Raw genomic sequence first — 21410 nt, 5'->3', positions numbered from 1 at the left:
GGCACCCAGGGGAGTTTCGTGGATGACAGCAGCTATGAATTCAGTCCAAAACTCTCTGTCGGCTGTCCCACACTCTCTCTCAAAAAAAGCACTGCAATTATTTGACACAGAGTTCCTCGGAATTCCTGCTGGAAAGAGTTGAAGGGAAAGCTTGCTTGTCAGAAACAGAATCTGGGCACCTGAGATACGATCTCACGATGTTTTATATATATTTCACAAATGCTGATTTTCACAAATTCCAGCACCCAGCAGGAAGAGCCTATGTTGACATTTATAACTAAGGCCTCATTTGCCTCCCTTACATTACAACTGATGTCCATATGTAAGTCAATAAAATGGTAGTTAATGTCTAACACACTGTGGCGATCACACAGGGCCCCCCGACGTTTGATCCCTGTGCCACCACTGTGATTTCTTCCCCGCTGCCACCAACCCGTTTCTCTCGGGTACACACTGAGTCCAGACAGTTGTTAACATTAAACCAAATAAACAAGTTGATTTTATAAGCGTTAACAAGTTTATGGTTTCAGATAATTTTTCTTGTCAGTTTCTTAATCTTAGTTTCTTTACCAGCCTATACCTTCCTAATACCTTCTAACTGATTATCTCAACTATTTAACTGACTCCTCTTAACAGATTCTCTCACTCTCTCACAACAAACTAGCCCAACCCACAGACTTATCCTCCCTCTCCCTTCTCTAACTCCAGACTCACTTCTTAACAACTCTAACTCCTCCCCTTGGGTTCCTATTGGTTAATCATTTTACACTTAGTTAACCCTTTCCTTATGACCCAGTATGATGTCACACACCGACGTCACTAAAGGAGAACTTCCAATATTGTTCCATGAATACGATACACACTCTTAAGTTAGTAGGAGCCCTGTGACTCTTTGTGATGACCAAGAGTCACAGTTGTGGAATATGGCCATCCATCCAGAACTGAAGAGGGGAATATCAGGGCTCCCTTCTGTCAGGCACTGGGCAGAGGAGGAGGAGGAATGGTGGAGACTGCCTCCCCATCCTGACCCTTCCAAGGAGGAGGAAGAGGAAGACAGTATACAGTGGTGCCCCGCAAGACGAATGCCTCGCAAGACGGAAAACCCGCTAGACGAAAGGGTTTTCCGTTTTGGAGGTGCTTCGCAAAACGAATTTCCTATGTGCTTGCTTCGCAAGACGAAAATGTCTTGCGAGTTCCTGCGGGGGTTTTTTCCTTTCCCCCCCCTTTTTCCCAAGCCGCTAAACCGCTTATCAGCTGATGGCTAAGCCGCTTAACAGCTGATCGTTAAGCCACTTATCAGCTGATCTTTAAGCCGCTTATCAGCTGATTGTTAAGCCGCTTATCAGCTGATCGTTAAGCCGCTTATCAGCTGATCTTTAAGCCGCTTATCAGCTGATCCGCTAAGCCCGCTAAGCCGCTAATACTGTAGCGCTAAACCGCTAATGGGCTTGCTTCGCATGACGAAAAAACCCGCAAGACGAAGAGACTCGCGGAACGGATTCTTTTCGTCTTGCAAGGCACCACTGTAGATTTACAACAGGGGTTTGAGGGAGGTCACAGCTCAGAGGCAGATGAAGGGAAAAGTTAGGAAATCATGCGAGAGCCAGAGCAACGCATGGCTGACACGTTGCCATTAGAAAACATTCCAGATCCACCATCTCACAGATCCCGGCAAGCCTTAAAAATAGGAGAGCAAAGAGCTGAAAGATAGAGGGCATATAGTAGCAACTGTAGAAGTGACAAAGGAGGAATTGGGAGAGATGGGGATGGAGATTCACTCAGGACAATGCCATTATCCAAGAGGCTGAGTTCTATAGCTTCTTTCTGTAAAGATTGAAATAAAAAAGGACTGTAATAAACTTTTCCTTGTCTTTATACTTCTCTGGGCAACGAGCCGGGAGCCGCTGACAGCATCCTGACACCTTCAAACGGAGAGCTGGAGAGACATTTCCCTGTATTTCACTGGTGTGTCTGCATGTGAATAAAGCAACCATCTTGGGACAGCCTGTGGTGCAGGTATTTCCTACTAGATTAGAACCCCTCCAGGAGAGAACACACCAATTGTGTATGAGGGAGAACCATGAGACACCTGTACATTTCAGTGATTTTATACACACAGCAGACCAGAATTATGCCACGGGGAAAGAGATGTTAAGCCATTGTACAATTCTGAGCACAATTCAAAGTGTTGGTGCTGACCTTTAAAGCCCTAAACGGCCTTGGCCCAGTATACCTGAAGGAGCATCTCCACCCCCATCGTTCTGCCCGGACACTGAGGTCCAGCGCCGAGGGCCTTCTGGCAGTTCCCTCACTGTGAGACGCAAAGCTACAGGGAACCAGGCAGAGAGCCTTCTCGGTAGTGGCGCCCGCCCTGTGGAACGCCCTCCCATCAGATGTCAAAGAGATAAACAACTACCTGACATTTAGAAGACATCTGAAGGCAGCCCTGTTCGGGGAAGTTTTTAATGTGACATTTTAATGTATTTTTAATATTTGTTGGAAGCCGCACAGAGTGGCTGGGGAAGCCCAGCCAGATGCGTGGGGTACAAATAATAAGCTATTATTATTATTATTATTATTATTATTATTATTATGTGCAAAGGGGAATGTAGTTTAGGGCCTGACTTTTGTTAGGAGAGCATTGTTCTCTTGGGGTGGCAATGCTGTGTCTGGTCTGTACTGAAGAGGCTGTTTAGGTTTGGGCCCATGTTGTGGAGAGATGGAGGGGTTGTTTTATGGTTGGGTTGGGTTAGTTCAGTGCTGCATGTTGGTTTTAAATAGTTTTGTACTTCTGTGGATGTCTTTGAAAGATTTGTATAAAGTGCCCGACAAGTTAAGTAAATAATAATGATCAGTAGTAACTATTATGTGCCTCTTTCCACAGTCTGGTCAGGCTAGTCAAGTGGTTTACAACAGTGTGAGCTGGACCAGTTACAAAGAAAAACCAGTTTCTGTTCATCATTAAAAAGCTATTCAAGATAAGGTTTCCTGTAACCAATGACAAGAACGTCTTTATATCCTCAAACCACAGAAAGAGCCCCGTGGTCTCCAGGCTCTGGTCCCGATGACTATATACATTACCTTGTTAGCATAAATCAACAGTCACAGAACAAACTTTCCTGTTTCTTTCTGTTCCAAATGTCTCCTTAATATCATATAATCCACCAGCTGATGTAAAAGTGGGTGACATGATCAAAAGTGACTTTTAAGTCACATTTGACTATGTTGTGCTTCAGAGACGCAGATATCTTAGTCTAGAGAACAGGGAGGGGAAATGAACCTGTGATATTTTATCTATTACGTCTTAAATTCATTTATGCTCCACCTATTATTGTGACCCATATAACTTTCATTGGGTTTTTTGGACTCTTTTCATAAGGAAGAAAAGTGGCTGGGGCATGGGGGGGGGGATAGTGATCCATGAAAGCTTATGCCATGTTGGTTAATCTTTAAGTTGCTACAGGACTCCTTTTTTTGTCTTGGACTATGAGTAACAAGCAACCGCAGGCCATAATCCAACTCACAGTTAAGAGAGCTTAAGTCTACTGACGTCAATGGGTTTAAGTGTACTTAGCTCTGGTTGGGTTATGGCTTTAGCTTTCAATCCATTCCCCTTGTGCCCCCGTCAACTAAAGCTAGCCTGTTTGAAAATCTGATTAATTCAGGGGGGGAGGCAGTGCCTTCCAGCATTCAACCAGTTATGGCTGAGGTTAATTGGGTGTCCCGACTAGGGATTCTGCTCTGACTAGTCTTCATGAATGGAATTCCCAAGTCCCTGACACTCAGTAGACTCAGAACACTGTCGGAAGAGAGGGTCACAGCTTTCTTCTTCACCTTTCCTTTAAAGGATGTAAATGATGGCGGATTTAATATCTCCTTTAGCAAAATGCTTTCTTTTCCTAGGCACCGGCTCCCCACCCCCCTCACTTTCAATTTTGAGAGTAATTAACTTCACTTTGACAGGAGCTCTTCAGTAATAATTCTTCAACAGCAATTCCTGTTTGACTGGTTTATAACAGCTCCTTACCCTCAATTAATAGATAAGATAAACCTAAACCTGATTAATCAAGAGGGACTTTAGGAAAACGGTATATACCTTTATGGCTTTGCATCTTAATTAAACATGCATTTAACCTGTTTGAAAGCCAAGGACTAATTGGGATAAGCTGTACTGACCCCCAGAGTGGATGTTCCCTAACACCAGCTGCACGTTGCCATGTGACCAGGCCCTCTTAATCTTGAATCTCAATTACTATTGACCACTCTCGCTGTTTTATGACGAGGCCACGAGATCAGAGCTTTACGAGGTGAAGAGAAAAGGAGACAAGGCTAACACTGCCACATTTTTTTTCATTTATGTCGCAAAGTCTTCTTTTTGTGTGCGCAAAGGTAGGCGTTACTAGCATAATTCCATCATATCACCGTAAATTAATGCAGAAGAATCCTAAAATATGGGCAATGTGACAGCTTTGGCCATCAGAAAAACAATCCTCATGCCCATCTGATGTTGTTTGCTCCAAGAAAGCTTAATTTAGGACGACGGTGATTTACATTTTTCAGACATGTTCTGCCTTATTCTGCATGAAGAATACTCTCCGGCATATTTCGTTCCCCACCCATTGCCTTCTTTCTCAAAAACATTTTTCCTGTGTTTTTAACACTAGATGCCCTTAGCTGTTCTAATAACTTCCAGCTTGCAGCATTCAGTTAATGGCCAGAGCATTGGGAGGCTTGCCGTCAATGTTAATAACCCACTTTATTTTTGCTGTTTTGTTACTTCCATCTGTTGCAACAGGAAGGAAGAGTTAGCAGTAAATGCTGATTATACCTTCCCTGCTAAAGAAGAGAAAGGAAATGAGATGTCAGCAAGAATGCTCCGGCTGACAAAAATATTGTCTGCAATTGCTCTTTTAAACCTAGAAATCCCCGAGTAGGCAGATGCCTTAAAAAAAAACAAATCTGAACACTGGTATAAATATCCTGTTATCTTTTACAAGCCATTGATAGTCTATCCAGCAGGCATGGCCTCTACACTTTGCTCACATTACAGTTCAGGTAATCTCTGCTGTGCTCTAATGTTAATGGACTATGATTGTCCACTCATTTTAAGGGGTGTGATATTCCGGGCCCAGACACCCTCAATCCACAACTCTTCCTGGCCGTACCAAATCCCTTGATATCTTAGCACAAACCTCCCTCTGCTCATCCCCTCAAACCACCCAAAACTCCTGCTTCTTAGCTCCTCAAACACCCCCAAACAAACTTCGGCTGAGCCGCAAAACCTAAATGCCCCCTAAACTCCAAATGCTCCCCCAGATTTCTCTCCTCAACCCCCCCAAACTCACCCCCCCAAAAAACTCTATGATTCTAGGAATACTCACACTGGCCTGTCAGACATACGTACACACATACATACATACATACATACATGTATATTATACATACATAGTGCTTTTCATATATCTATATATATATCAATATATATCTATCTATATCTATCTACATCTATCTTTTTGTTGTTCTTTTTTGAAAAGTTTTTATTGTTAAAATAATTCAGCATTAATCCACACATATTGTGAATATACAAACATACATTTCATACAATCCTTAAAAATGTTCAAACACACCTACACTCAATCCCACAGATAATTCCTTTTCCCATCACCATCCACCACCAATCACCCCACCTTTGTGTTAGACTTTACTCAATTGCAGTTTCTTTCCACTTCTATTACTTTCTTTCACACACCTTTAACCTAATTTCATGCTTCTTTTTCTATTACACATTGTTATCCATCTTATTTAGTATTCCAGTATTTAAAACGGAACTTGTTTATTCTAATAGGAGTTCTGATTTTGCAATATGGTTTTGCAAGTATCCTTTAAACACCTTCTGGTTTCTCTTCAGATCGTATAAATCTTTCGCCTTTTACATAGAATCATAGAATCATAGAGTTGGAAGAGACCACAAGGGCCATCGAGTCCAACCCCCTGCCAAGCAGGAAACACCATCAGAGCACTCCTGACATATGGTTGTCAAGCCTCTGCTTAAAGACCTCCAAAGAAGGAGACTCCACCACACTCCTTGGCAGCAAATTCCACTGTCAAACAGCTCTTACTGTCAGGAAGTTCTTCCTAATGTTTAGGTGGAATCTTCTTTCTTGTAGTTTGGATCCATTGCTCCGTGTCCGCTTCTCTGGAGCAGCAGAAAACAACCTTTCTCCCTCCTCTATGTGACATCCTTTTATATATTTGAACATGGCTATCATATCACCCCTTAACCTCCTCTTCTCCAGGCTAAACATGCCCAGCTCCCTTAGCCGTTCCTCATAAGGCATCGTTTCCAGGCCTTTGACCATTTTGGTTGCCCTCCTCTGGACACGTTCCAGTTTGTCAGTGTCCTTCTTGAACTGTGGTGCCCAGAACTGGACACAGTACTCCAGGTGAGGTCTGACCAGAGCAGAATACAGTGGCACTATTACTTCCCTTGATCTAGATGCTATACTCCTATTGATGCAGATATAGATAGATACTATCTATCTCTATCTCTGTCTGTCTATCTATCATCTATCTATCTATCTATCTATCTATCTATCTATCTATCTATATCTTTTCATATATATCAATATTGATCTCGATATATATGAAAAGATAGATAGATATATAGATATATATTCTCCTCTCCCCTCCCCAACATTGCACCTTCGCAGGACAGAAAAGGTGGCGGTGGCAGGAAAAGGTGGGGGCTCCTTTGGGAGGAAGGGCGGGATATGGAAATTTAAGAAATAATATTAAAAGAATTAAAATATTAGGAAACCCCCACCTTTCCGTTTGCTCTGCCTTCTTCCTAAGTGACATGCAGTGTGTGTGTTTGTTTTCCTTTCTCCCCCCTCCCGAAAATAACTCCTTTCTTCCCCCTCCCCTCAAAGCCCCCCAACGAAGGCCCTGCGGACTTTACCTCAGCTTTTCCTCCTGAGGGCCTCCTCCTTCCTCCTCTCCCTTCCTCGTCTTCCTCCCTCAGCAAGGCCCAGCTGAGGAGAGGAAAGTGCGGTGGGGGGGAGGGAAGGAGGCACCCTTGGGTGGCCGCTGACAGAAAGGGGGAGGAAAGGCCCCAGGAGGGGGGGCTGGCGGGGCCGGCGCTCACTGTAGGCTTGGGAGTCGCGGGTGGGGGGGTGGCGATCACACAGGGTCCCCGGGCGTTTCACCGTCTCTTGATCCCTGTGCCACCACTTTATTTCTCGCTGCCACCACCCAAGCCCTACCTGGTACAATACTGAGTCCAGTCAGGGTTAAATTGGAACATAAACTTCTGTTTATTTATTGCAGTTTAACAAGCGTGTGGTTTCATAAAGGGTATCGGTCAATTACAATTGAAGGAGGTGAGGACAGGTGACCCCGCCTAGGCCCGAAGTCACCCCCCACCCACCCACCCAGGCCTCCAAACTGTCCAAAATTCCTTTCTCTCTTCTAAAAATCCACAGCTAAAGTTTTCCTCTGTTTTCTCACAAGATGCTGTGCAAGGGCAAACCGCTACTTTTATCAGTACAAGAAGGCTTCAAAAGGCTAATGAATAGGCTCTGTTCAAAGCAAGCCTGAGAACTGAGTCTTATCTCATTCAGTTGCAACATCTTGGACATGCTGAACCACAAGGCACCTCAACCCCTTTCCTGGGAAGAGTCCAAAAGAGTCCCAAGACAGGAGCTTTCTGTTCATGCTCAGAGGAACTCATGGGGTAGGACTCCTGAGGGAGGAGAAAGGGGAGGGAACTGGAAGGGGAATATATGCTCTGTGCAAATGACTGTGAACCCGTGCTTGTTTTGTGAATCTATCACATTTGCTCCTTCTACCAGTTCGTGGATGGTAGAAATAAAGCTTTTTCTCCGAAACTATTCCTTGAGTGTCTGTTGACTCCCACTCCCTCTCCCGGGTGCAATACTTTTTCCCACCCGAGGGCAAAGCCTCATAAGGCTACACAATCATGGGGTGCCTACCCAGTCCTATAACATCCGCTACCTGCTCTCACTCCCTAAACTACCTCTCTGATATTTACTTGTCTTCCTAGCTCCTAACTGTTCCTGACTCAGATTATTTCGCTACACTGACTCAACCTACCCCCAGACTCTATCCCAATTCACTCCCACTCCAACCAACTACCCAACTCCCCAGGGGTGATATTCTGCGCACCCCCCACCCGCGACTCCCAAGGCAAGCCTACCATCATGGCCGCGGCAAAGTGGCGCAGCTCCCCCCCTTCCCCCGACTCGCTGTGTAGGCTTGGGAGTCATGGGGGGGTGCCGAATGTTACCCCCCCATCAGGATGACACCCAGTGCGTCCCGCATCCCCACACACACACCCCTTGCTCCATCCCTGCCGGTTGCAAAGGCCCTCTGAAGCGGCAAGGAGAGACATTTTCCCCCCAGCTCCTGTTGCTGGAGGTCCTAAACTACTGAAAAGGGTTGTGGAAGATCGTGCAGTTAGAGAAAATGTACAAAACTAGTTCAAATATATGCTGGAAGTGTAAAGAAAAGGAGGGGACATTTTATCATATGTGGTGGGATTGTAATGTAATTGAAAAAAATTGGGAAATGATATACAACGAATTGAAGAAAATGTTCCATTTAACGTTTGTTAAAAAACCTGAAGCATTTATGTTCGGGATTGTAGGGAAAGATCTGCCCAAAAAGCTGAAAAACATATTTATGTATGCGACAACGGCCGCCAGAGTTTTAATAGCAAAGGATGGAAGACTGAAGAAACACCAACTAAAGAATCATGGCAAGAAAAATTGATGGACTATGCAGAACTGGCAAAACTGACGTATAAGCAACGGAACAAGGATAACTGTGACTTTAAAGATGAATGGGAACCCTTTACAAAGTATTTGAAGATGCAACAAAGCGAATTGCACTCCTTGGCTGGCTTTGAATAAACATTCACAAACTTGATAATAATCACCTAAATAGTTTGAGGATCTATACAACTCTGTAACATGCCGAAAACAGCATTCTCAGAGAAACCAAAGACTGGAAAAGAGGGAAGCCGGGGGGGGGGGTTGTCTGGGAGGGTGGAGAGAGGGAGGAAAAATGGGTGGGGGGGGGGAATAAGGATGATATGTTTCTGGATAATATGTTTTTTTTAATTTTGAATAAAAAAATATTTTAAAAAAGGGTTGTGGAAGATCAAAATGGTTGGCCTCCTTTTGCTGCCTTGATGTCTTCCTGCTATTCTGTTATGCCCTGAATGATCCCATTGGGAAATAATCTTTCCCCCATCCTCTCCCTCTCTCTTCCATGGATGAATAGCTCTGCCCTGCTGCTGTTGCCATAACAGATTCTGTCTTTCAAGACGCTCTGCTATTCCCCTTCTTTTCAGGGTAAAATGAAGGTGATTCACACACACACACACACCCATGGTCCTCAAACGCACCCGCGCTCAGTGTTAATTCAAGTCAGCATCCCGTAGTGGGAGCCTATAGAGCTGGGGTCATATGAGCCTGTTTCCTGCTGTCACCACGGTGACCTCCAAGATTCTAACTGGCCAGAGGATGTTATAATTCAAAAGGTGGTGCAGAGTGATGGGCAGTTGGCTTAAACAGAAGGTGCCAGGACTGAAAAGACGTCCGTTAGGGGAAGAGCAGCTGAAGTGATGACAAGTTTGAGTCACAACAAGCCCTACGATACCCTGGTTGGTAGATAAAGGTAAAGGTAAAGGGACCCCTGACCATTAGGTCCAGTCGTGGCCGACTCTGGGGTTGCGGCGCTCATCTCGCTTTACTGGCCAAGGGAGCCGGCGTACAGCTTCCGGGTCATGTGGCCAGCATGACTAAACCACTTCTGGCGAACCAGAGCAGCACACGGAAACGCCATTTACCTTCCCACCGGAGCGGTACCTATTTATCTACTTGCACTTTGAAGTGCTTTCAAACTGCTAGGTGAGCAGGAGCTGGGACTGAACAACGGGAGTTCACCCCGTCACGGGGATTCGAACCGCCGACCTTCTGATTGGCAATCCCTAGGCTCTGTGGTTTAGACCACAGCACCACCCACATCCCTTCAGAGATAATTATGTGGTGCCCCCCCCCCAAAAAAATTGACTGGGTTAATCTGGATACCTAGTGAAGTCACAGGCACCGGCTAAATCTTACGCCTATTAAGCTCACCTGTTTCCAAAATTCAGTGAGATAGGGGTTACAACAGCAACAATGGTCATCATTCATCTAAAGAACAATTGCTATTTCTGGCTCTCACATGAGAGCAGAATCTAACCAAACTGCTTTTGGTTCTGGATCAATGTGGATCATTTATGGATATTTACTTATTTATCTACTACTTTTCCTCCCAATGTTTTGTGTTGTTGATCCCTGGAAACTCTTGGTACGTAGGCTGCTTTGGACAAGTGCAATGTACATTATTCTACAAAATGCAATATAGATTGACCGTAGTACTGAAAATAAAAATGTGATTTTGAAGGAGCCTCAGACTTCATCGGCACATCTAGTGAAAAATATATTCAAGACTAAGTCCCATTGAAGGCCATTGAATGGGCCTTAGTCATGTCTTATCTAAACCTCATGGGGGGCACTGGGACCTTGACTAATTGGGGTGGCTTTTTAAGGGAATCCCCCTTTCTCCCTTTTCTCTTGCTGTCTATCACAGCATCCACTTGCATCTATGTTACCGTCTCTAAGTTGTCCAATGATTTCATTGATTCCCCAGCTATAAATCCTTAACTTCTCAGCTGGCTTCATGGGACAATGAAGCAGAACATGTGGACATCTCAATGGCACAATTTCCTACCTGCCATGTTGATAGGAATGCTGAAATAACACAAATAGGCTAAGCCGAGAGCACTCCTCGCTTACTGATCGAGCGTCCGGTAAGAAGTGGACAACAGAATAGCGATGATGCAAAGTTGTTTCTTGCTGTCTCTATGGTAACCCTGCAGAGTGTGAGGGAGGGGCTAGGAGAATATTGGAATCAGAATCAGATAGTGTCAACATGGAAGGTGGAAGAGCAGCCCAGGGGTGAGAAAAGGGTGATCCGTTCACCTTTCCTGGTTGACCACTGATCTTCACACCCTCCAACAACTCTCTCATGAAAATAGGAACACTCTATTCTATTATGACTATGACTATGATTATTTGTACCCCACCCATCTGACTGGGTTGCTCCAGCCACTCTGGGCGGCTTCCAACATATATAAAAACATAATAAAACATTGAACATTAAAAAAAACTTCCCCTATACAAGGCTGCCTTTCAGTGTCTTCTAAAGGTTGTATAGTTACTTATCTCCTTGGCTTGGGGGTCGCATAACTCCATACCTGCTCCAACATTTCTCCGAGAAAAAATGAGGACGTCCTAAGGCAAAGCGGGACATTCTGGGATAAAATCAGAAACTGGGACGGCTTCTGTAAATCCAGGACTGTCCCTGGAAAATAGGGGCACTTGGAGGGGCTGCCATTTTCTGCCTGAGGCAGCAAAATGTTTTGGACTAGCCCCAAAGAGGGGTGCTAGGCCGTAAAATCAGCATGGAAGCCAGATAGCTTTCTGTGCAGCAGATAATATATACACCCAGAAAGATCCTTGTGCTGATTCTGTAGTCATGAGCATGACTAGGTGCTCATGAAAGTGGCTTTCAGACTGTCCACTCCTCGAAGCAATGACATTCAGAGCAATTGAACCTGTCTAAGTGGCTCCTTCAGAATAATCTGAATGAGCCATATTTTATTGTAATACCAAGGATATTATTGCAACGTATGTGACCTCAGATTGTTGACATTTCAGTACTGGATGTGATTAGGCATTTGCAATATAAATTATAATTGTTAATTGCTATCTTAGGCTGTGTTCGCGTTACCAGCTTAAAATGCAGCTAAGTCACTCTTTTTCTGCAATTCAGATTGAAGCTGGCTTGGGGGGGAAATGCAACATGACAGGATAAATACAGGAGAGGTATGGATTTTGGCTAATGTCCTGTGAACTCTGCTTCCCACACTGGGTGAAGGCACACACAAAATGCAGAGTAAACAGGAGTTCACAGCCTTAGAGTGTTGTGTTTACTGGCTAGTGCCTTCATTGTTTTCTAGGTGTTCTCCTTTTTCCTTGCTCTTTCTTAGTCTGGGAGCAACTTTTCTGTCCCTGTTTATCTCTATGTGGAAGCCTCTCGTGCCAAAGAGCTTGCCCCATTGCATAATCTGCAAAAAAGGTAAAGGTAAAGGGACCCCTGACCATTAGGTCCAGTCGTGGCCCACTCTGGGGTTGCAGAGCTCATCTTGCTTTACTGGCCAAGGGAGCAGGCGTACAGCTTCCGGGTCATGTGGCCAGCATGACTAAGACGCTTCTGGTGAACCAGAGCAGCACACGGAAACACCGTCTACCTTCCCGCCGGAGCGGTACCTATTTATCTACTTGCACTTTGATGTGCTTTCGAACTGCTAGGTTGGCAGGAGCAGGAACCGAGCAACGGGAGCTCACCCCTTCACGGGGATTCGAACCACCGACCTTCTGATCAGCAAGTCCTAGGCTCTGTGGTTTAACCCACAGCACCACCCGCGTCCCTATAATCTGCAATAGCTACTAGCTACTGCAAATTATGGGGGGGTATAAATTGGGATAGGGGGTTGATGACTTCTAGAAAGCCCTTTCACAAGGAAGTCAACCTCATCCCTACAAGCACTGGTTTCCAGCAATATTGCCAGAGCACTTCTCAGGTTGCTGAGAAACAGTGGCCTTTGAGGCTAGAAAGCAAGGTTCTTCCTATTATTATTATTATTATTATTATTATTATTATTATTATTATTTGAATTTACATACCGCCATTTAGGGACGTGAGTGGTGCTGTGGGTTAAACCACAGAGCTTAGGACTTGCCGATCAGAAGTTCGGCGGTTCGAATCCCCGCAATGGGGTGAGCTCCTGTTGCTCAGTCCCTGCTTCTGCCAACCTAGCAGTTCAAAAGCACTTCAAAGTGCAAGTAGATAAATAGGTACCACTCCAGCAGGAAGGTAAACGGCGTTTCTGTGTGCTGCTCTGGTTCACCAGAAGAGGCTTAGTCATGCTGGGCACATGACCCGGAAGCTGTATGCCGGCTCCCTTGGCCAATAAAGTGAGATGAGCGCCGCAACCCCAGAGTCAGTCATGACTGGACCTAATGGTCAGGGGTCCTTTTACCTTTTTAACGACCTATACCCAGAGGTGTCAGGGCGCTTCACAGAAAAGATCAACATAAAAACCACAATAGATATAATCTAAATAAAAAACAACCCAATAACACACACATCCCCCCAAAAGAGCCATATTTTAAAAGGGCATAGGATGTCAATCAGATCAAGCAAAGGCCTGGTTAAAAAGGAAGGTTTTTGCCTGGCCCCTAAAGGTGTATAATGAAGGCGCCTGGTGAACTTTCCTGGGGAGAGCATTCTGAGGAGATTTCACCCCTCCCATATCCAAGAATCTCCTGAGGAGTCTGCTGATTCTCCAGAGAGGAGGAGGCGTGTTCTGTTCTCTACTTATTCTGCTCCAGCACCAAATCAGTCAGTCAGTCAGTGTCGGAGAGAGAGAGAGACTGAGTGTTAGAGATCGTGTGTAGAGATAAGGTTGCTGCTCTGCAGACACTCAGTGCAGTGTAGCATTTATTTATGCTTAGACCTATTAAGCTCTGTATATAGTTTGTATAGTTGTAGTTATAGAATAAAGAAGATATTCTACAGAGCTGCTCTCCGAGTTGTTTATATACTCTGCTAGAGTCTGCTGTACTCTGCTGTGCGACGACTGTCTTCTTGTGGTAGTGAATCCGGTGCTCACATCTCTAAGCTGTGAGTCCACAGCACTTTGACCTGTTCCTGTGCAGAAGGTGGTCTCTGGAAGTGCTACCCAGCTCGCCTAGCCCAGTCGGGGCTGAAGTGGATGAGTCCAGTTGGTGGCACTGGCTCAAGGGCGATGCTGACACATTCCACAGACGGGGAGCCACTGCAGAGAAGGCCCCGTTCTCGTGTTGCCACCTTCCGGACCTCTCGAGGAGGAGGCACATGAAGAAGGGCCTCTGAAGATGATCTCAGCGTCCAGGTAGGTTCATATGGAAAGAGGCGGTCCTTGAGATATTGCGGTCCTGAGCCATTTAAGGCTTTATAGGTCAAAACCAGCGCTTTGAATCGGGCCCAGAAACTAATTGGTAGCCAGTGCAGTCGGACCAGGATCGGAGTAATATGCTCAAACCGTCTTCCTCCGGGGAGCAACCTGGCCGCTGAATTCTGCACTGGCTGAAGTTTCTGAACCGCCTTCAGAGGCAGCCCTACGTATAACGCATTGCGGTAATCTAACCTTGAGGTTACCAGAGCATAGATGATGTAGTTTGGCTATCCCTGTCCAGGTAGTTTTGTTGTGGGGATGGTGGTTGTATAGCCGTCGATGGCTTCTAATTGGACGGTGCCCATCTTGCATTATTGGGGTACATCGCTAAGACCTTCCCTGACTGGCTGTGCCATTTTGAGCAGCAAGGAGTACCAATTCCCTTTTAATCTAGGATTTAGGGTTTTCAGCGTGTTACTTCTTCGCATGATTCCCTTCTGTGAGTATCGTTAGCCTCTCCCTCCTATGTATTTTTTCATTACAGCCCTGCCCTGATGCTCCCCCAGACTTTCCCCCACGTTCCTGTCCTCTTCAGTGCCAAGGTGGGATTCACTTCTACATTGCACTGGGCATGTTTACTTCGCCCCATGCACAGAGGTCTAAGACTCTGACTGCAATGTGATGAAGTAGCTCATCCATTGTCTTCAACATGGTGCTAAGGAACTCCTTGTGCAAGACGAACAACTTCCGCTTACACAATGGGACTTCCCCTCCCTTCCTGCATCCCCTAAATCTGTTCCCCTAACTCTCCAGGGCAGATTTGGGGGTGTTACGGTAGGGAGAAAAAAGTAGGGGGTGGATAATTGCATTGTGCAAGCAGAAGTTGGTCCACCTGAGCAATTCTTTAGTTGAATAACACTCTAAGAGTTTCCTTCTCAGGGTATTAGATGCTGTTGAGTATGTCTTCCATTCACTGGCACCCTATAACAACATAGCATAAAGAGTACTTTTTATTAAAAAAGAAGATAAGTTTTTAAGGAGAATCAAGGGCAAGAGAGATCCTGCATGATATAGATATGTGTGTGTATATATATATTACAACTTCCATTAATGTTGAGAGCCAAACCGGCAGAGAGCTTACAACTAAAATTCTGAATTTACCCAACGGGGTAGTAAAAGGCTACAAGCTACTCCCATAACTCAAGCAAGCGAAACTGATGCTGGAATGGTTGTAATAGGGAACTGACAGGGGTACGTGCTCATCTGTGAAGAGAGTCGTTTCTCATAACTTCCTCGACATGAATAGGAAGTGAAGATGGATTGGAGATTGGCTCTGAAATAAGAACAGGCACCTCCTAAAAAGAGCCATTACTGCATTCCAGGAAAATGACAGATGGGCTGTGTTAGTTAAGGGCTTAGTACCATATTGTTTGCATTTTACTCTTCCAGATCCAGGACTGTAACATGTCGATAGCTTTTTGTTCCTTGAGGCTTCCCCTCTTGAACTTCAAATCGTTCCCGCAAATTCTGCCCGCCGGAATAAGGTTCTCAGCCCATTCAAACCACGGCGCATTGTCAATCACTCTTTTAAAAAATAAAAATGGCAAGGCGACTAGGGCAAAATCTAGAGTCAAGTATTGTTGCTGTCGATAATCCCTATGCACAGGGTGGGTCATGGGAGAGTATATTCATGCCTTTCTAGGAATATAGGGGCACTTGGAGGGTCTGTGGCAATGGCTCCTACATTTTGGAAAGTGCAACAGCAGGGATCTTTCACTTCGCCACTTAAAAGTCAACTAGCCAAGAGGGGGACAGCTGGAGGTGTCACTTAGCAACCAGGCAGAGTGGCGTGATCTTGCGTGAGGTAGCACATGCTCTAATTGGCTGCGTAGTTCTGAAGGAATTGTTCCTCTTTCATTGAATTGTTCCTGTTTCATTGAATGTTACCCTGCTACATACAAGGCCTGACGTAAGAAAGAAAGAAAATCTCTCTGTTCATTCCTCCTCAGATTATACCCTGTGTTTTCTTCAGTTTTGGAAGTAACATGCTTCAAAACTTTTCTCTCTGCATTCTTTAAGTGGCTTTGCTAACACTGTTTTACAGATATGTAAATAACTATATGCATGTGTATATGTAAGCATTTTGTCTTCTTTAGCTTTTTTGGCTTTTTTTCTTTTCTTTGGTTATTTGTATTTTTTCCTTTTTTGTATTTGGTTATTTGTATCTATTTCTTTTTTGTATTTAATAAAATTTAATAATAATAATATAAAAAAGCAGCATACTTTCAAGTGGCTTTGCTAACACTGCATGCATATAACCAAACGCACATAGGAGCTCCATGAGTGATGGGGCACCATGCTTGCACCAAGATTCCTGATAGCATTATAGGCCCTATACATGGACAACTATATCATATCCTCCAACAGTTCTCCGATGAAAATAGGGATGTCCTATTCCATATCCTTCAACTTTTCTCTGATGAAAATAGAGAAGTCCTAACAAAAAGCGGGACATTCTGAAATCAAATCAGAAACTGGGACGGCTTCTGTAAATCTGGGACCGTCCCTGGAAAATAGGGACACTTTGAGGGTCTGCTGTATATCTGCCGGTATATCAGCCCAACACATGCAGGAGCCATGAGAGGATGGTGGCATCGGTACACAGGTCAGAAGGCTCTCCCCACATCTTCACTGAATGTGTGGAGGCAATCATGAAAAGATGGCTATTGAACTTCCTCTTCGATACAGTGGTGCCTCGCAAGACGAAATTAATTCGTTCCGCAAGTCTCTTCGTCTTGCGAGTTTTTCGTCTTGCGATGCACGGTTTCCCATAGGAATGCATTGAAAATCAATTAATGTGTTCCTAGGGAAACCGCCTTCAGACCAGGTCCGGGGACAGTCTGTCCCCGGACCTCTTCTGAAGGCTGGGGGGGGGGGACAAGGGCTTTTCTTCCCACCCCCAGCATTTTAAAAAACCCCAGGACAGCGGAGGACTTCTCCGCTGTCCGGGCGATCTTAAAATGCTGGCGGGCGGCATTTTAAAATCGCCCCGGACAGCGGAGGACTTCTCCGCTGTCCGGGGCGATTTAAAAGCCCCTGGGAAGGCAGGCAGGGGGGACAAAGACTTTCGCCCCCCGCCCGCCTTCAGAAGGTGTTCCCGCCCCCCGCCCCGCTTCGGAACAGCGTTCCGAAGTGGGGCGGCTGGGGCAGGTGTTCCCGCCCCCCCGCCCCGCTTCGGAACAGCGTTTTAAAATGCTGGGGGTCGGGAGCGAAGCGTTCGCTCCCGACCCCCAGCATTTTAAAATCTCCCCGGGACAGCAGAGACTTCTCTGCTGTCCCGGGGAGATTTTAAAATGCTGGGGGTCGGCAGCGAACGCTTCGCTCCCGCCCGCCAGCATTTTAAGATCGCCCGGGGCAGGCGGGGGGGGAAGGCAGGCGGGGGGGAGCAAAGACTTTTGCCCCCCGCCGGCCTTCAGAAGAGGTCCTCTTCTGAAGGCCGGCTGTGGGCGAAAGTCTTTGCTCCCGACCGCCAGCATTTCCCTATGGGCTTTCGTCTTGCGATGCAAGCCCATAGGGAAATTCGTCTTGCGAAGCGCCTCCAAAACAGAAAACCCTTTCGTCTTGCGGGTTTTCCGTCTTGCGAGGCATTCGTCTTGTGGGGTACCACTGTAATTACTTCAAGGCTGGATAATGAATTTGTGGTCTCTAGGAAACACAAAAAGAGTTGGCCAGAAAAGAGGGTGGGAAACAGATCTAATTCCAGAGAAGCCCAATTCAGAAAGTTATCGTGGGGAAAGGGAAGAGGGAGTGAAACTGTCAAAAGAGCTTATCTATACTTCGAGGCTAATACGTTTCAGCTATGAAGTAAGCCTCCATTTTCCGGACTGAGTGCTTAGATTATGGTCACACAACATGACAGGAGAGACCTGCCATTGATCTCTGGACACAGCACAGCCACATTTTAAATGACACCAGCCCAACCACCTGTGGAAAACATCACTTTTTTTCCAGGCAACAAAAATGTGGTATCCCCACAACAGCGGCAATACCTTCAGGGACAAAAATTCCACCAATAGAATGAATAACAACTCTAGAGTGTACAGGGGAATCATGTGTGGTAAAGTCATCACTTGAAAGCAAGTTACAGTCATCTTACCAGTGAGATTTACATCCAAGTAAGTGCTTTCCATTTAGACCACCTGTTTTAGACTACGTAAGCAATATCGTCGTTTTTAAAAAATGGATTAACTCGTCAGTAACGGCCGCAATGCCTAGTTGCTGTCTGATCTGAGGTGATGAACAAAATGGCGGCCCTCCTTCATTCCATGTGCAGAAGCTGGCTGGACCGGCAGTTGAACCTTACTTCAACACTACATCATTTTTAAACAAAACCAAACCAATCATTTACAGCAATAGAATGTTGTTGTTGTTGTTGTTTAGTCGTTTAGTCGTGTCCGACTCTTCGTGACCCCATGCACCAGAGCACGCCAGGCACTCCTGTCTTCCACTGCCTCCCGCAGTTTGGTCAGACTCATGTTTGTAGCTTCGAGAACTCTGTCCAACCATCTCATCCTCTGTCGTCCCCTTCTCCTTGCGCCCTCCATCTTTCCCAACATCAGGGTCTTTTCCAGGGAGTCTTCTCTTCTCATGAGGTGGCCAAAGTATTGGAGCCTCAGCTACAGGATCTGTCCTTCCAGTGAGCACTCAGGGCTGATTTCCTTAAGAATGGATACGTTGGATCTTCTTGCTGTCCATGGGACTCTCAAGAGTCTCCTCCAGCACCATAATTCAAAAGCATCAATTTTTCGGCGATCAGCCTTCTTTATGGTCCAGCTCTCACTTCCATACATCACTACTGGGAAAACCATGGCTTTAACTATACGGACCTTTGTTGGTAAGGTGATGTCTCTGCTTTTTTTTAATAATAAAGTTCTGCAATAAAATGTAGAACTGTACAATAAAAGCCATGTTAAAAAGTTAAATACAGACATCAGTTGTGAAAGGATGTATTCTTATTCCCTGAATAGGCCTGGCAGGCAGAATAGAAATGTTTTCTGCAGGTGTTTAAAAGTTGGCATAGAAGGCACCAATTATGCACAAAGACAGGTTTCTTCTTGTCAAATGAGCCTCACCAGCTTGGCTCCCAATTGTTCCTTTGCTGAAATGAGGCACGCTCCATCAGTTGATGGGCAGCGAGAAAGCACCTTGCTCCAATAGCACAAAACTCTTTGCACCGGACCGGCTGCTAAAATAGAGGTTTCCCATCCCCTCGGCTTTAGCTGCACCCTCAGTGTAAACTGCTTCATGCTCCAATCCCTGCAGAACACAAGCTTGCTCCGTTGACTGTGAGAAAGCCACTTCCGACCTTGGGAGGAGGTGGTGTTGCGGGCATCACGCCCCAACACTCGTGCGTAGGCTGGGAAATCCTCAGCCGCGTCATCCCCCGGCCAGCCAATTGGCTGGCCCAGGGGGTGTGGCTCGCCTCATTTAAGGCAAGCACAGCTGGGAATCTCCCTCTTTGGCCGCTCAGCTGCGTTTGTTTCCCACCCACCCTCCCTTCAAGGTTCCTCTTTTGACCTTGCTATGGACCTCGGTTGGTTGCCGTTAAGGGGCTTGGTAGGAAATTTTTCCACTTGGCAAATTGGCACCAGCCATTTGGTTTTTCGCCTACCTCGTAGCAAATCATCACAACTTTCTCGGCTTTGGCGGTTAGGCATTGGTATGGGTATTGTTATGTAGATGTATGGGGGGGAGCGCCATCACCTCCTCCAAATATTGAAGGGTAGTCCGGTAAAGGATTCCGGGGGGCGTGGCCTTGTCCGAAGCCTATGGAGGTCAGGGCCCAAAGCGCCCCCCCGAGAGGTGACCCCACGAGAGTCCCTAGTTGATGTGCATCAGCAGGGCTCCCCCTGCTGGTGTTAACCCTTCCTGGTCTTCAAGCAATCAGGCTGAAGCCGGATAGTCAATAGGACCAATGCCTAAGCCAATACCGCTCATCACCTGTAACCAATAAAGTTGTGGCCTAATTTTAGCCCATTAACCTAAATTACTGTGTCCTGTGTCTTTATTTCTACTGGTGGGAGGCAGGATCTCGCCACGCAACAAGCTTCCAGTTGATGCGGAGTGAGTTCGGTGTGGCACATTGGGATAGCAAAATCCCTTGCACTGTGGTTCCAGGTGCCCAATGGCTACCAGGCGCTTGGAAAATGCTGCACAAGGAATTTGAGACAGGGAGTCAGCATTATATATTTGTTGCTGAAAAGGCCCAGAGTGGCAGCAGAAGTGAGAACCTTACAGAAAAAGTGTAAGTTAGGGCTGAAGGACTTTTCTCACACTTGAAAACACTTTATTCCCCATTCTTGAAAACTGAGTCCAGTGCGGTGTGTGTATCATTCAACAACAACAAAATTATAATTTTTAGAAGGGCTCTTTTCATTCTTTTATCACAGTGAGATGGCTCAAAACCTTTTGAGCAGCCCTCAGATACTGTGTGGCGCTTGTAAAACATCACATTTCCCTTTCTTTCCCTATTTCGGATAGTGACACAGGACAACTTGATATCGGGTTTGATAAGCCAGCTTTCTCCTGAAAAGTTCATTACAAAGCCTTATTGTCTATCATCTGGCACTGCTGTGCATCAGTCTTTATTAGCTCCCTTGTTCTCCCAGACCTCCTCTTCTATCATCCCACATTATTCCTCCTTTAATCTTATAATTTGCTATTGTTCGCCAGCCTCTGTAGTCGGCTGCTTTGTTTTCGCTTCTGCGTTTTGTCTCAATACAAAACCCCGTCATCGTTCATCATTGTTAATGCTTCTTTCATGAACCGTTCTAATTTTAAAGACACATGTGGCTTTCTCTGTGGAGAGGGGGTGTTCTGGGCATCCCCTGCCCCTTTGAAGACAATGACAATTTAGGGGACTTGGTCTTTTGTTGGCTGTGCAAAGAATAAGCAGGCAGACTCTGAGGTAGGGGGGCCTTTAGTAAACAAAGCCTCTTGAGAAGCCTTTATTGCAGCAACATTGCTGGCACCTTTTTGCAATACCCCTTCTCCTGCCTCACTGATCCCCTTCTGCCGTCAGGGATCCCCCACTTTTATAAAACCTGATGGCTTCCTACTCACCAATCCCCACCATAGCTGTCAAGTGTCCCTTATTTGAAGGGACAGTCCCTTATTCCAGAGCCATGTCCCGCTGCTGCCCCTTATTGATGGATGTCCCTTAAATGTCCCTTAAATGATGTCCCTTAAATTTCAAAGGAAGCAGCTCCTCTCCCTCCCTCCCTCCCTGCCGGCCAGGGAGGAGGGAGGCTCCAACTGTGTTGCTTGGCTGTGTTGCTCACCC

The 21410-nt window shown here is 45.8% G+C and overlaps 1 protein-coding gene and 1 long non-coding RNA gene across 2 annotated transcripts in view; one reads left to right on the top strand and one right to left on the bottom strand.

Annotated features, from left to right (window-relative positions):
• Window positions 1-21410, bottom strand: part of ICOS (inducible T cell costimulator) — a 74711-nt gene that overhangs the window by 15136 nt on the left and 38165 nt on the right. The window lies entirely within an intron of this gene.
• Window positions 811-2003, top strand: LOC308484812. Its single transcript, XR_013990130.1, has 2 exons — window positions 811-976; window positions 1895-2003. It is a non-coding gene; the product is annotated as an uncharacterized lncRNA (long non-coding RNA).

Source organism: Podarcis pityusensis (assembly GCF_964106645.2).
Source record: "Podarcis pityusensis genome assembly, chromosome: 1".
NCBI lineage: Eukaryota > Metazoa > Chordata > Lepidosauria > Squamata > Lacertidae > Podarcis > Podarcis pityusensis.
This window is presented reverse-complemented; position numbering and strand designations above follow the sequence as displayed.